The sequence below is a fragment of the Excalfactoria chinensis genome, chromosome 12 (assembly GCF_039878825.1).
Source record: "Excalfactoria chinensis isolate bCotChi1 chromosome 12, bCotChi1.hap2, whole genome shotgun sequence".
NCBI lineage: Eukaryota > Metazoa > Chordata > Aves > Galliformes > Phasianidae > Excalfactoria > Excalfactoria chinensis.
The window spans coordinates 1814140-1828634 of record NC_092836.1 but is presented as its reverse complement, the minus strand read 5'-3'; the positions used below and the strand labels follow the sequence as shown (position 1 = coordinate 1828634).

Sequence of the window (14495 nt, the reverse complement as noted above, 5' to 3'; positions counted from 1 at the left end):
TTTGGACAGACGGCTCTTCCACGTTATGAAAGGTTGCATTTTTCAACCTAAGGAGGTGGGATAATCACCTCCTAATTAACACCAGCTCTCAGCATGGGACTGGCTGCAAAGCACGTCCTTCAGGGATGTATCCAATCTTGTCACACAGCTTTCAGGCATTAAAAAGAAATCTCAAACCCACTGTTGTTTTGCTTAACGCCAGGAAAATTCGCATTCAAGAAAATATCACTACTGGCGTTGTAATTCTGCCCCATTGTAAACCACCCCCCAAGAAAAGCTGAACAAAGGCTTCTCAGAGCTCTGAGTCCATTTTCTTAGGAGGTGAATCACATACACCTGGAGAATAAAGTGACAATTTCTTCACGTTTCTGAGTTATGAATTAGAAAAATAGTCTCAGCAACACAGATCAATGGGAACTTCAAAGAGTAATGCGGACCATCTATTACCTTTTCTTCCAATTACCGTCCTTCTGCTGAGAATTGCATTTTATGTGCCTTCTAGGCTTCAAAAACCAGAGTAGGATAACAAAAAAAAAGCTCCTGAGAGTTTTATCTTTTTATTGAACCTAAACACTATAGAGCCAGTTAAGTTGGCTGTAAATTCTGAGCTGCTGTTGCAGATGGGACCAGGCTGATCATCGCTACAGAACCGTGAGAAATTGTTTTTCACTTTGTAGCCAAAACATGTGATGGAGAGAAGCATTAACAACATTGCTTGGGGTTCATCCAGCCCCAAAACAAAGTCTAACCAGATAGACATTTGGAGAACTTACTTCAAGATGGCTTTGTAGCTCTTGTCCAACCCCGTTGGGTTGTGCAGTCCTTTCCAACCTGTAAGAGTGCATTGGTTTTTAGCTGGCTGTAAAACAAAAACACCATTTTGAAGGTCAGGAACAGCCCTCAAACATGTTTTTTTTCCTGATCAGTTCCTTCACTTTTTGTTCAAAACGATCTGACGCATTTTCTCTCCATCAATTAATCATTTCCACTAAGCTGCAAATGATTTATGCTATTTTGTTAGGTGAACTTTAGCTGCTCGTTATGTTATTTCAATTAATGAGCTTCTGGGACCTATTTTTGGAGGGGAAGAGGAGAACTCATCTCTTTCCGCTTCTTTTCTACTGGGGACTACAGAGAAACAGAATTCCATCATCATTTGCTCCTTCAGGCAGACCGTCTCTTCCTGTAGAGGCCAAACCAAGGCTTCTGCTACAGCAGCAGATTGCACACAAAGCAGGCAGGAGCTGGGAAGCAAGGACAGCAGTGCCTCCTTCCTCACTCCCTGTACGGAGCACTCAGCCCTCTGAATGGCTCGCTATAGCACTGAGTTCAGTGAGGTAACCTTTAATGACCATTAACGAATCCCTCTGCTCATTTCAGCCTAGCCATGAAATCACCCCTGTGGCTACCTGGAATGAGTGCATTATTTTGCAGGGCACAGATAACAGTAGGGGATATTCAGCAAATAATCTAACGATTAGCTGTGAATTGGCCCACACGCAGAGGGCTGGGGAGCTGCATGGGAGAAAGGCATGTTTTTTTTTCTCCCACTGCAAATCCTGCTTCTTTAACTTCTATCGCCCTCCTATTTCCCAAGTCATTACTTATCTGTGTTACAGTTTGTTCTCACCCTTTGTTCTCATGCAGTTCCACATCTCCCAGCACGGCGGAGATCAAAGGCAATCCTTGAGGGATCAGCTTTGCAGATGCCCAGTAAAGCAGGATTTTGCCCACCAGCACCATTCAGTGGGACCCAGTGCATGCACTGCTCCATGCACGGTGCTCTGGATAGGAGGGCACTGCTGCAGCACTGCCCTGGCCCACACCCTGTGACTCCTTCATCCCTAAGCATGTGCAGTAGCTGTACAGTTCTCACCACCCCTGTCTGACTCACCCACCGCTGGAATGAGTTAAAAACCCATTGGAGAACTTTCAGACTGGTTGACGGGAATGGGAGATTAAATTTATGGGAAGGTGAAGACCACTTTCCAGTCAATGACATTACGTGTGGGTTTGAAGTAAAGCAAGTACTGTGCTGGGTCAGAGCCAGCGTGCTTGGTGCAGGTATCAATCAGAACAACATAAATTGCCAACCAAGAATAAAAGCAGACAAGTGCTTACTTTGCTGTCGTGTGTCAAGGCAGCTGGGCTCTCTATGGAAGAGATGTAATTCTCCATGAACGCACCATCTTACGCACAATGCGCCGTTTCTCTGCATTTCTCAGCTTCTCATCTACCACTAAGCACCAAACTTCAAGCAAATTGGGCTGTGCAGTGAATGTCTGATGTGGCGTCTTCGTGGAGGAGGAAAGATTCCTTCTGGCAGCAGCGGAACGGAGCGACAAATGGCAGAAAGTCGGGATCAGTCAATGAAAACAACTTTGCTGTGCTGAAATTAATGCTTCCACGGCAGAGGTAGCGACGCCTTAAGTATTCACAGGGCTGAAACTATAACTTTAACTCTGGCTGGTCAGTGGTTTTGATTTAAAAATCATATCATTTAAAGGCAGGCTGCTTTGTACTGAGGCTGATGGGCTTGGATTGTGCGCTGACCAGTGATAAAAGTCCCATGGAAAAAAAGTCAAAGCAATAAGTAAGAGCATTTCATACAACAAAATGTTAGCATTCTTAATTTTAAAAGCAAATACTTTGCTTAACAGAGCAAGTTAGACGCCAAATATGTAGCTGCCTTCTTAGCATCCAGATTCGACTGTACTGAAAACAATGTTATAGGCGTACATTAAGTTGAAAGCACACTTACTGCATCTGAGAGAGTTCAGCAGGCCTGCTGCAGACACATCATTTGGGCCATCGAAGTGAAGGCAGCCTTGTTAACTGCAGCTGTAGAAAACTGATTTATACGCACCATGACATTAATGACAGTCTCACTCGAAAACTGCATCAGGGTTGGATGGCTGCTGAAACGGAAGAGGTTAAGAGGTTTGCTTGTGGAAATCACCAAAATATAATGGATCCTACTTCGTGCTGTAATGGGGGGCTGTGTGGGCCTTCAACATGACAGCTGCTGCCTGACACACAGCATCAGTGCTCCTCCTGGGCAGCACCAGAGAACACCTGGGGACCTCCAAGAGTGCTTCCATGGACTCAGTCCCTTCTCAGCCTCGAGGAAAGCAGCATTATTTTCCAAAATATCTTCATTTGGACAAATTGAGAGGGGCAATGTGAAAGCCCAGCAGTGCCATGTTGGAGCTGCTGCAAGGGCACAGGACCAAGCCATTCAAAGGACAAAGCACTCAGCTGCATCTGTGCTGTGGACCTCTTCCAAGCAGAGAAAGCAGATCAGGCCATTTTGTTATTTACATTCTACCATCCCTCGTCCTTTTTAATATTTTAACTGCACAAAGCATTTTTCCCTCTCCTTCCAAAATACTCTCCACACAAAACCTGCTGACGAAGCAGGTCACTGCATCCCAGCAGGTATAGAGCAGCCTCTGTGCACAGACAGTCCTCGTCTGCTGTTCCTGAGCCACTGCCAGCATTCAGGAAGGAGGCAGAGCTGCCCAAGAGGCTCCTCAGCACACACCAACATTTCAAGTATTTTAATCCAGGTGCTGTTAACACCCTGGGGACAGCAGAGGGCTGCACAGAAGCCAGCTCACTCATATCTTTGTGCATCCTCCTCTGGTGGTTCTGTGCTGTTTCCTCACTATTTGGGTATGTTTGCTAAACAGCATGAGTTCGCACAAGCTGAATTTTTACTGTCAGTTGCCATAAGAGGCCTGAAGTTTGGGCATTTTTGGAAAGTAGCTTGTCATAGAAATAAATGCTTTTGAACCATACTGTATTTATCAGTGACGGAAATCGGATGATATTTGGGAAAAAAGCAGTGATGGAAGTGAACTTACTGCAGTACATGAGAAAGCCCTGCGCAGCTGGCATAAGGAGCAGCAAGGTGAGGAGCCGCCTTCCTGCCTGTCCCTTGTGGCTCCGAGGTCACACCGGGCAGCTGCTGAGAGAAGAATGTGGACAATCACAGTGCAGCTGATCAGCAGGATTGGGGTACGTAACCTTAAGCTGTCCCTTATTAAAAAGGTGCAGTTGCACAGCAAAGAGATTTACCAGATCCCAGGCTAATACTGTTGGGTCTGGTCTTTAATCATCCCAGATGCACATCTCCCACCGATGTCAGCACACGTTTTGCATTCTTGCTAAATCAGCACCTTTCTACAGCAAAAGCCCACGCTCAGCTGGAATGGGGACTGGGTGGCCAAAGCTCAGAGAAATATCCCAGGCAAGTCTCCTTTCTAAACTGACCTAAAAATGAATGGCATGCAGCAGAAACCTGACAAAGTGCTGTATGACTGCGCAGCAGCAAACGCATTGGTTTTGAGACAATATCTGTGTTTTCATGTATGTTAAATATACTTCAAAAAATGCAAGATTCATGTATGGACCGAGAGCAAACACCTTCTAGGTGTCTATGGTACAATCCTATGCACAAACACAACATTAAAATATAAGCGATAGACTTTGAGAAGGAAACATTCACATTCATGTGTCCTTCCTGGAACTTATTTTAAAACATCTGTTCAAATATTGTGGCCATGGGGGTCCTGCTCTGTAAGGGCAGAAGCAGCTGTGCTGTGACCAGAACCAGGATCTCTGTGTTTACTGCCTGTGTTCTTGCATAAGACATGGGGTTACGTGAGGCATTGCCACTTCATTGACTTTGGCCAGCTCCAAAGAAAGAAGTGAAGAATCCTTTTAATTAAAGCTATCAAGTTACCTTGCATGGGCTGGTTCTCCCTGCAGATTAGAAGCGGTTCTCACACATCAGTTGATAAATGGGTTCCTTAGGGCAATTTGTCCACGTGTCCATAGTCCGAATTTCCCTTTTTAAGCAACACTCAGCGTTTGACCTGCAATGACTTCACTGCTTTCCTGCCAATGCTTTCCAGGTGTGAGCTCCTGTCAGAGCAGGGCAGGGATGTTCAACTGCCTTCTGGTCTTCTCCTGGAGGCTGAGAAGGATGGCTGCTGCCTCAGCCCCCTGCAATGCCACCAGCAGCAGGTTTGGGCATCCTGGGGCACAGAAGGATCAGGCCTACATACAGCCAATCTAAGGCACTGGCAGCTCCTCAGGAAGGCTGAGAGGTCATTTTTCACTTTCACATTTTCCTACTTGTGAAGATATAGCATTACATCTTAGAAAAAATATATCTTTCAGTCCATGAATCATCCCTGCTGGTATAAAAAAACCCCACACCTTCCCCCTACAAACAGATCAGAAATCCTCCCAAAAGTGCACGTCTATCAAATTTCTGAGAAACTGAAGAACTCTAAAATTTAATTTAAGATTTAGTTTTCCTTCTGCCGTTTCCCAGCCCTGATAGAAAGCTTAAGTATTTGAGTCTGCAACACAGATAGTTCCAAATTCATTGTCAGTGTGACAATGGTTATGTAACCCGCTGAGATCAACAGGAGTGAGTTAGTGTTTCTGGAGGCATTTGTTGTGTTTGATGAATGCATCTGGTGATTCAGGGCAATGAAAATGTGAGACTTCTAGCCAGTGAGAGGTAAAAGATGCCAACTGATACACAGGGTTATGGCAGTGGCTGCATAGAGCTGCAAAAAATGTACTTGTTTCTCATTTGAAGTTTAGGAGGAAGATGGGATATACTTTATCTGGCTCTTCAAGGCAGAGCTGGAAATGCTGTGTGGACATTTCCAACACTGTGACCAAACTGAGCTGGGAACCACAATACTTACTCTTTTGGTTCCTGGTCTCTTGTTTGTCAGCCCTTACCTCAGCTGTGGTGAGGGAGGGTAGAGATGGTGATGGAGGCATCATGCAGCCCTGCACCTGCTGCAGCTCCATGTTCTCACCCCACCAGCATCTCCCGATGAAGCTGTACTCTGAGGCAGTGCTGTGATAAAGGATAAGGGCAGTAAGTCTTCTAGTACTGGAAATGGAGCAGTTACTCACTTCCCATGCATTTTTTTTTTATCTATTTATTTTTTAAAGGGTGAAAAGATTTTTCTCCTGCTGCCTTACAGCCCTCGGATCTGACAGCTGCCTAAAGCTAAAGGATCTGCTTTCAGAAGAAACCCACACCTGAGATATGGAATACACGGGAGATGCCATGTTGTATTTTTCAGCAATCAGATTGTAAGAACTCCCACAGCCTTCCCACATCGTGTCAGGTTAGATCACCACACTGCACCTGCCCAGGTTCCCCTTCAGACTCTCCCCAGCATGTTACTCATCACCCGGTGTTGAACTGCTGCTCGCAGAGCTCTGTGCCTTATGTACAAATGAAGCTGCCTTCAGCAGCGAGCGGATGGCATTTCAGTTTGACAAACTCGTAAATTTTTTAGGGACCCCATCAAATGCAAAGTGCTGTGTGAGCTCAGGCTGGCAGCCCATTGGACTCAGCGAGGTGCTGCTCGCTGCTGCTTGCTGCTGCTCGCTGCTGGCTGAGCAGCAGGCATTGATATGGCCATTAGCTCGGGGTGCACCAACCTCCTCCCCACTTGTGCTGCACGTTTCCATCCTGAGTTTTTGCTGAAGCTTGATGGGATGTATTCACAGGAATGGTTACAGTGGGATATACTGTCATACTAAAATGAGATCTACATGCATGCATTTGTTGAAAGCTTCTCTAGAATTACTACAAGCCCAAATAAGTTCATTTGTTTTTCAGCTGATGCATTTGGTATAAATTTTGAATTCCATTTTTAAGACCCACTGAGAAATAATGTCCCAGCCTGCCCCAGCTGGACAGATACTTCCAATCTGAGATCCCCCTGACATCAATCAGGGATGCTGTTCTTAAAACCTAATAATAATGACTCACCAATCTAGTTATCTGCTCCAAAACGTTGGTGAAAGCTTTTGGTTTGCTTCTTCTCTATTATTATTGTTCCCTTTGACTTCAGGTTTAGGAAATAATATGCATACATTGATTCATAAACTACCGAGCCTTGAAATGTTGACATTAATATCAATCTCCAAGTCTACCCCATTTAAAATTCCTCTTCAAGGGAGGAAAAAAACAGGCCCTGAGGGCTTCTTAGCATTTCAGAATGCGAACATTTTGCTGTTCTCAATCACCTCACTAAACTGACACCTCCTTGCCAGTGTGGCTTCTGCTACTGATGAGGAACAAAAAGGGTCCTTGTGGACACTTCCAATGCCTGGAAACTCAGTTTGTCTGTGTGTGAGCTGCAATAGAGCAACATTTCCCATAGCTGTTATAGTATAAGATGACAACAGTCAGGTCAGATGTTATTTAAGGCAAAAAGAAGAAGACTGAGGATACTATTGCTTATGTTAATGGACATCCCTACGTAAATTCAGGTTTGCCAATGTTAGTTCATCATTCTGAAATATGTAAGTCTGTAGCTTTGATATAGAAATACTCTGTATTAACATAAGGTAGAATGAGTCATGAGTTATTCAGGGTTTCCAAAGAAAATAGTTTCCATTCATATTCAGTAAAAGCCAACTCATGTTCTGCTGCTATTAGCTGTTTTAATTGAATCCAAAGCTCAAGTTTCACTTAACGAAACCAGTTTTAGATATACAAGAGCATCAATCCATATCAATCTATATAGTAGTACTTATGATGAATAAATTGATTTTTTCATTGCTCTATGTTGGCTAAAATTATTCGATTATGTATTTAGCTACTAATGGAAACTCATTAGTAGATTTTCATTTCATGCTTGTTTGCACCTGCAATCCATTTCTTCTTGTCCAAGGACTGTTTCATTTAGGTTGCATGCCATAAATTTTCTTGCACATAAACTGATAAGCATCAGCCAAAATTCAGTATACGTGGACTGAAATAGCTCAGGGCCATCATTTTTATAACAGCATCATTAAAGCAACAGATCTCCAGTGATTCATTGCCATTTATTACTGTGCCTATCGATGTAGTAACTTGCCTGTTAGCTCCCCAGTTAATTTGGTTATCTGTGCTGGTGGCAGTCCCTTGACGTCCTCCTGCTCACTCTTCCCTGGAGTTCTGGATCCCACGAAGCTCCTGTCCATCTTTCTTAACCTCAAGTTGGGACATAGTGGCAAGTGCCCACATGACGGAAGCTCAGGCACTGAATTTGGATGTGGGAACCTCAGTAGTTTTCAGCTTTGCCCAACTCTGGGTCTCAGCCGCCACCGTCACATTTTATTTTCACATAAAGCCAGCATAACTTCTTACACTTCAGCAGAATTATTCTGAATTGATCCAAATATGAGAAATGACTCCATTAGTGCTGTGCACTAATAGATACCCTGCAGGGACAAAACATCAGCAAGCTCAACTCAGACTGTGTTCCCACAAACGTAACCAGGAACAGGCATGGATTCCGGATGCAGTTGTTAAGTGGCCGTGATCGATAAGAATTTACTTTCCAATTAAACACAAGATCCCAGGTTTGTGTGCATTGCCAGCAGGCCGACATCATTCTGAGCCACGCTGGATCCCAGCACTTAAAGTTGTGTTGTTTTTGCTCTCTCATAAACGAGCCTTGCCAGCACACAACTGCAATCCTTGCATACTCTGCAGATTAAATTTCCTTGCAGTAATGACCGCTAGGAATTAGTGCTATGTTAATCTTCCCACCTGCTGCGTATGATTATACGTGAGTCTAATCAACCTGATTACAAATGAAAGCAATTTCTGCTTTTGTGGGCGCTTATTTTGTTGTTGGTGTCTGCTTTGTGTTGTTCTGGAGGCTCTGTAAAACCCGCACCTCATATTTAAAGTGAAAGTAATCATTAAGCTACGATGTAAAGCAGAGCGGTGGAGGCCGGCCGTAATTGCTTTACAACAGATACAGTAATTGATGCTCTGAGGATTTATTTCTAAGCATAGAAGTGGAATTAGAAACTGAGCATTATCTGGATTTGTGTGGCTTTGATGCAGTCTCTGCGTCTTGATTTTTAGCTAAACTGTTCTTAATGAGACTGCTAATAATCACCATCAGACTAAATTGTTTTAGGGATACAAGAGCATCAAACACAAACGTTGCCATTCATTTACAAGACACAACCTGAAAAATGACAGCGATCTGCTGTGACCCCAAAGCTGCAGTAAGCAGAGCAGGAGGGAGCACACAGCTGGGTTCACCCACATCGGGCACTGGAGGCAGATCAGAGCAGCAATCTGAACACCTTAACCACCTTCCCTGTGCAAAATACTTGTTTGAGCCCATACATACTGACCTACAAAAATAACACAATAAGAATTCCAGCTGGTTCTGCAGCAGCCTGCTGAGCGGGTACTGAGCTGCAATGGCATTTTTCTTTCTGCAGTCTGAAATCCAGGAAAATCCAGATCAGAGCACAGAAATCTGAAAGCACACGGAATGCAGAGAGAGGAGCAGCGGATCGTTGTACCCCTGCTCACCCAGCAGCCCCACGGTGCCCCCCAGCTGTGCCCACCCCCTGCCTGCACACTGCATGGAAACACAGCGCATCATCAGAAACCACAGTGCTGAACCATCTGATCTGATCTATTAAAGCTAGCTATCCAAAATCATTTGGAGCCTGATGAGCCTTATTCCAAGGCAAGCTTAATATACCCGGAGAAATATGATGCCAATTATTGAAAGCAGTGTTTCTCAGCACTTTGCATGCACAGAGCGGGGATGGGGGGATCTCCATGGTGACAGCATGAAGGTAGCTGGGTTACCTGAGCGGTAATTTCCATCCTCTCATCTGATCTTCATGGGCTTTTCGCTTTTCATCTTTACCTCTGAATCTGTTTGCTTTCTAATGGCGAGGAATTGATAAATATCCTGGTATACCTTAGAGGGAATGTGCATCCTGTCTCCCAGTCTACTCCTGCAATTTAAATCACCTTAGCAATTTGTGCTCACGGTGGCAGGGAGTTGGCAACTGTGCACATCCAGCCAGCTTTCTGTAGGACCAGAGGCAGAATGGGCAGTGCCTTGCTAAGGCAGATCCCCCAAACCTCCCCAAACAAAGCTCCTTCCCAGACCTCACTCAGGTCCACTGCACTGCACCCAGCCCTGCACCAAACACTGCCACAGAGCCTTCCTGTCCTCTCTCATCTCCCTCTCCCCTTCCTAGTGCTCCCACAGTGCCACAGAAATACGCGAGGATGTGAGCACCTGCTGGGGCCAGGGCTATTGTGATTTGTAACACCATATCCAATTCACATCACATTTTGGAGAAAAAATCCCACCGAGATCTCCAAGCAATCTATCACACCGAGGCAGAATTGGCTTTCATTGATTTCAGAGGGGCACGCCACAGCCACAGCGATGATGAAAGTCACTGCTCCTGAGCTGCAAAGTGACTGCTGCCCTTCTGTGCTTGCACTCTCTAGCCACGTACCTATTAGAACAGCTGAGCACTATTCACTTTGGATCATTAACATCCTCAGCACCTTAACCAATCTCATGTTTCAGGCTGCACGGGAATATCCTTGCAAGATGAACTGCAAATCTGCGAGAGGAATGGCAGAGCTCACAGATGAGCCCAATATTCCACTGCAAGCCTTTAAGCACCTCGCTAACACAAGGCTGCTGTTATTTTGGGTGGCAGAGGCAGCACTAATGTATATCAGTGCAACAGGACCATACCCTACATTTGGTCCTTGCATTTCCCTCATGTCTCTGCAGTGCTGTATGTTGGGGTGCACCATGCGCTGCTCCCAGCTGTCCCCAGCAGCACACAGCATTGTGGGGAGCATAGAACAAAAGCAAGCGCCAGTTGCTGTGCAATCACCCAATTAACAGCTCCTATTGAGGTTTTAATCTGCTTCTGCCTATTGAAGAAGTAAATAGAATAAATCATTACCACTAATGTTCATAGTGCTGCGCAGTCACCTTCCCTGCCCCTCTTTAAGGCACTGTGTTACTTAACACCTGGTAGGAGATGTAGCAGCACCTCTTCAGCTGACTTTACATCAGGTCTAAGTTTAGCTCCTGCAGGTAACAATTTCTGGTTAAACTTTAATAACAAAGTATGTTTAGAATCTCAGGGGCACACTCTCTGCTCATTTGAAACAAATGAGGATTATATAAGGAGGAACATGAGCTACAAATAGGATTCACACAATTAATCGACTCTAAGCTGCAGCAGAGCGGCGTGGCGCAGGAAGCAGAGCTGCTGAACTCAGCTGTCCCATCTCCTTGAATCCCTACAAACCCTGCAGGGTTTGGGGATGGCACAGCTGGGTGGGCAGGTCCTGCACAACTCAATACCCCATCCAACCTCCTGGTACAACAGGTGCAGTCCCACGGACTTACACAGTCTCACAGTATTTTCATTTATAGGGTGCAACATTTTTAAGCTGTGCCTCGCAGGAGTACTGTGGGTGTTGCAAAGCCTGGAGCTGCGTGCAGAGGTTTTGCATCCTGCACAGTCCCTCCATAGCATTTGCAGTGAATACAGAAACCGCAGCACATGCTTAAACTTTCAAATGAACTGAAAAACCCACACTTAGGCCTACAGCTTTCAAACCAGTTGCCAGAACTCCTCTACACTAATGTATGGCTGCATGTGCTGCTCTCCCCCTGCATGAGAACACTGCCCTTCATTGGACTAGAAGCAAGAATATTCTATATATTGTGGTGCTAAATCCATCTGTGGGAGTTCCTGGGATTCCTTGGGGGTGCCCATCTGCTCCCCCATCCCAGAATACTCCAGCTCTGACACACGGTTCTGCAGCCTCTACGCATTTAGCAAACTGCAGCACTTTGCTGGGAGGATCAGTTGCACCTGTCGTGCTCTAACGAGCTCATATGGAACCTTCAGCTGAATCTCCCTAATTGCACTTAAAGCAATACATACATACATACATATATATATATATACACACACACACACACACATATATATATTCTTCTAAAATAGCTGCCACTGCAGAGCTCTCCCTTTACAAACGTGCAGATAAGTGTACCAGTTTCTGCTGCCATGTGCATCACACTGCTTCCCATCTCCTTTCAACACAGGTATCACAAAGCCCAGCTTGAGCTCAGCTCCAAGCTAAGGGCTGTAAGAGCTGAGTGTCGGGTCCGCATCCCAAACAGTGACATGAAAGCAGGAAATAAGTGAAAGGCCTCAAGCAAATGCTCAGCAAGACAGAGTGCTGCCCTTGGGCTTTCCAGAGCAGGGCCACCCCCAGGTGAGTACTGCCTCTGTATAGCGACTCCTGCAGCTCTGAGCAGCACCTCCCTTGGCCACGGACGCATTTTACAGACAGAGGCTTTGCCATCATCCAGAAATTAAAATAAATGGGAGTTAAACTTCTCTAGTGCCCAATCAATAACAGTAACATCGCTGGGAGTATAAAGACTGAAAAAGACAAAATCCCTTTGTTTTTCTTTGCTGGGAAGACTCTATCAACTGAGCGAGTTCATTAACAACCTCTGAAGTTGTCCCTAACCTGCCTCCCTTCCACACTGTCACTGATGTTTCAGTCAACGGCACAACCACCCATGACACAACACAGTTTGTGGTAACATCCTTGGGTAATGAGTGTACCAAAGCGGTTACTGATGAAGCAGGTGAGGAGAAGCACAGCCACTCATCTGCCTCCTCATCCCCCCCCACTCTTCTCTAACAATTTTTGTCACTCTCTATGGATGGCTGGGGAAGGCTGACACTCCTCTTCCAGCCTAAACAACTTGCATCTACACCAAGCAGAAAATCCCTCATGTAACGGCACTTTACACAGCAACCATCAAGCTTAATACACCTCCTGGCTTTTTTTCCTGGATAAATCACCCTACTTGGATGCCAACACCAAGACCCAACTCACCCCTACCAGTAACAACCACTGAGTAAGAGCTGCCTGGGACAGGTCTTCCATCAACTGAAACTCCTCCCACGGCTTTTGTTTGAGGGCTCCACACTACTTGGATACTTGGAAGAGTCACTGGAGGACCCCCTGGTCTTCTTGGGCCCTACGTATGTGAGTTCACAGCCAGACACTGCAGCAGCAGTCAGCAGCACACACGGCATTTTGCAGAAGAAGTGAGATGTACGTGTGCTTTCAGACAGCCCCACAGAAAAAAAACCAAGGTCTGAATTCCCCTCCAGATCTCACAGTGTCTGGGAGACTCGCAACTATTCAGACATCGTTTCTATTTAGAGAAAAATGAAACCTCCCCCTGTTGATGATGTACTATTATCAGGGATCATCTGCTCCTCCACGCCACCCCCACACACACACCAGGAGTAATTGAGAAAGCTGTTGTTGACAGATGACTGCGTGCAGAGAACAGCAGACGCATCGTCACTCACCCAGGAGAAGGGAAGCTGGAGCCGTGAGGAGCAGCGTGGCACTGAGATCTGCTGTGGGAACCACACCGTCACTCCTGCTTTGTGCAGCTCTGTTCATCGGTGTCACACCAGGCACTCAGTTCTGTACCTGCTGCAATCAAATCAGTTACAATCATATCCCTCCCCTGCAGCACTGCAAATATTTTCATAGCTAATTCTTTCAGTCTTTGTGCAAACATATTACTTTGGTGGGTATCACAAAAAGACAAATGAAATAATGTCACGCTGCTTTATATAACACCACATCTGAGGGGGGAAAAAAAAGGCTGCCTATATGTGTGTGTCAGTGTGAAGCCACATCATTTAACTCTTCAATAATTAAAATCGGGATGCTTTCAAATCTTGCAGAGCATCTCACCTTTACCTTGAAGCACCAAAGCTCTGTTTGACAGCCAATAGCCAATAGCCAACATGGAGCACAGTGCTGCTTTCTGAGCCTTGGGCTTGAAGGAAAATTAAAAGTAAAATAAAATGCTTTGCAAGAAAACAAACATCGACTCTTCAAACTGTCACTGGAATACGACCGTCCTCAAGGGATGGTAAAAGAAATCATGATCCATTTTCACAAATGAGAAGGGAACTCTGGGCTGGAGTTAGGCAGGTGATTCACCACCCCCAGCAACCTCTATATATAGATAGAGGGAAGAATGGGGATATTGCACCCGCATGGGGGAAAGGCGAGTAAACGTTTAAGGTAGAACCCAGTGCAGGTAGGCAAGGTGTGATCTGTTTAAGTCAGATGAATATATCAACACAGCTCATCCTAGGAAATATATCCTTGTCCAACCAGGATAACCCAGAAATATCAACAGTCCACTGAACTGGAGAATTAACTCCTTAACTCCCAGTGCACTGCATGATGTTAGGATGTGGAATAACCAGTATCAAAAAATCATAAAACCATGACAATCCTGTATTTGCCAGCTGGCCAAAGCCAGAGGATCCATGGTGCCCATCTCAGTGGTGGGAGAAGCCCTGGAAGCATCTCCCTGCCTTCCTACTGCCACCAACAAACCTGGTGATCCCACATGGCATCATCCTAACTACAAAACCACATCCCAGCTGCTCCAAACCAGGCACTGCACATCGAAACACACTGTAAGCATCCCGTGTGCTTCCTCGCACAAAGTAGGTGACCCATTTTCCTCACACATTGTAACAGCATTTCATTTCCTACCCTTTCCTCTTGCATGACACAGAGGATGCTCTGTTGG

General features: G+C 45.4%; 1 long non-coding RNA gene across 1 annotated transcript; it reads right to left on the bottom strand.

The window, feature by feature from the left end:
* Positions 1–3867: 3867 nt before the first annotated feature.
* LOC140257967 (uncharacterized) lies at positions 3868–13336 on the bottom strand. Its single transcript, XR_011905147.1, has 3 exons — positions 13243–13336; positions 5767–5887; positions 3868–3967 (listed from the first exon to the last, which is right to left on the bottom strand). It is a non-coding gene; the product is annotated as an uncharacterized lncRNA (long non-coding RNA).
* Positions 13337–14495: the final 1159 nt, after the last annotated feature.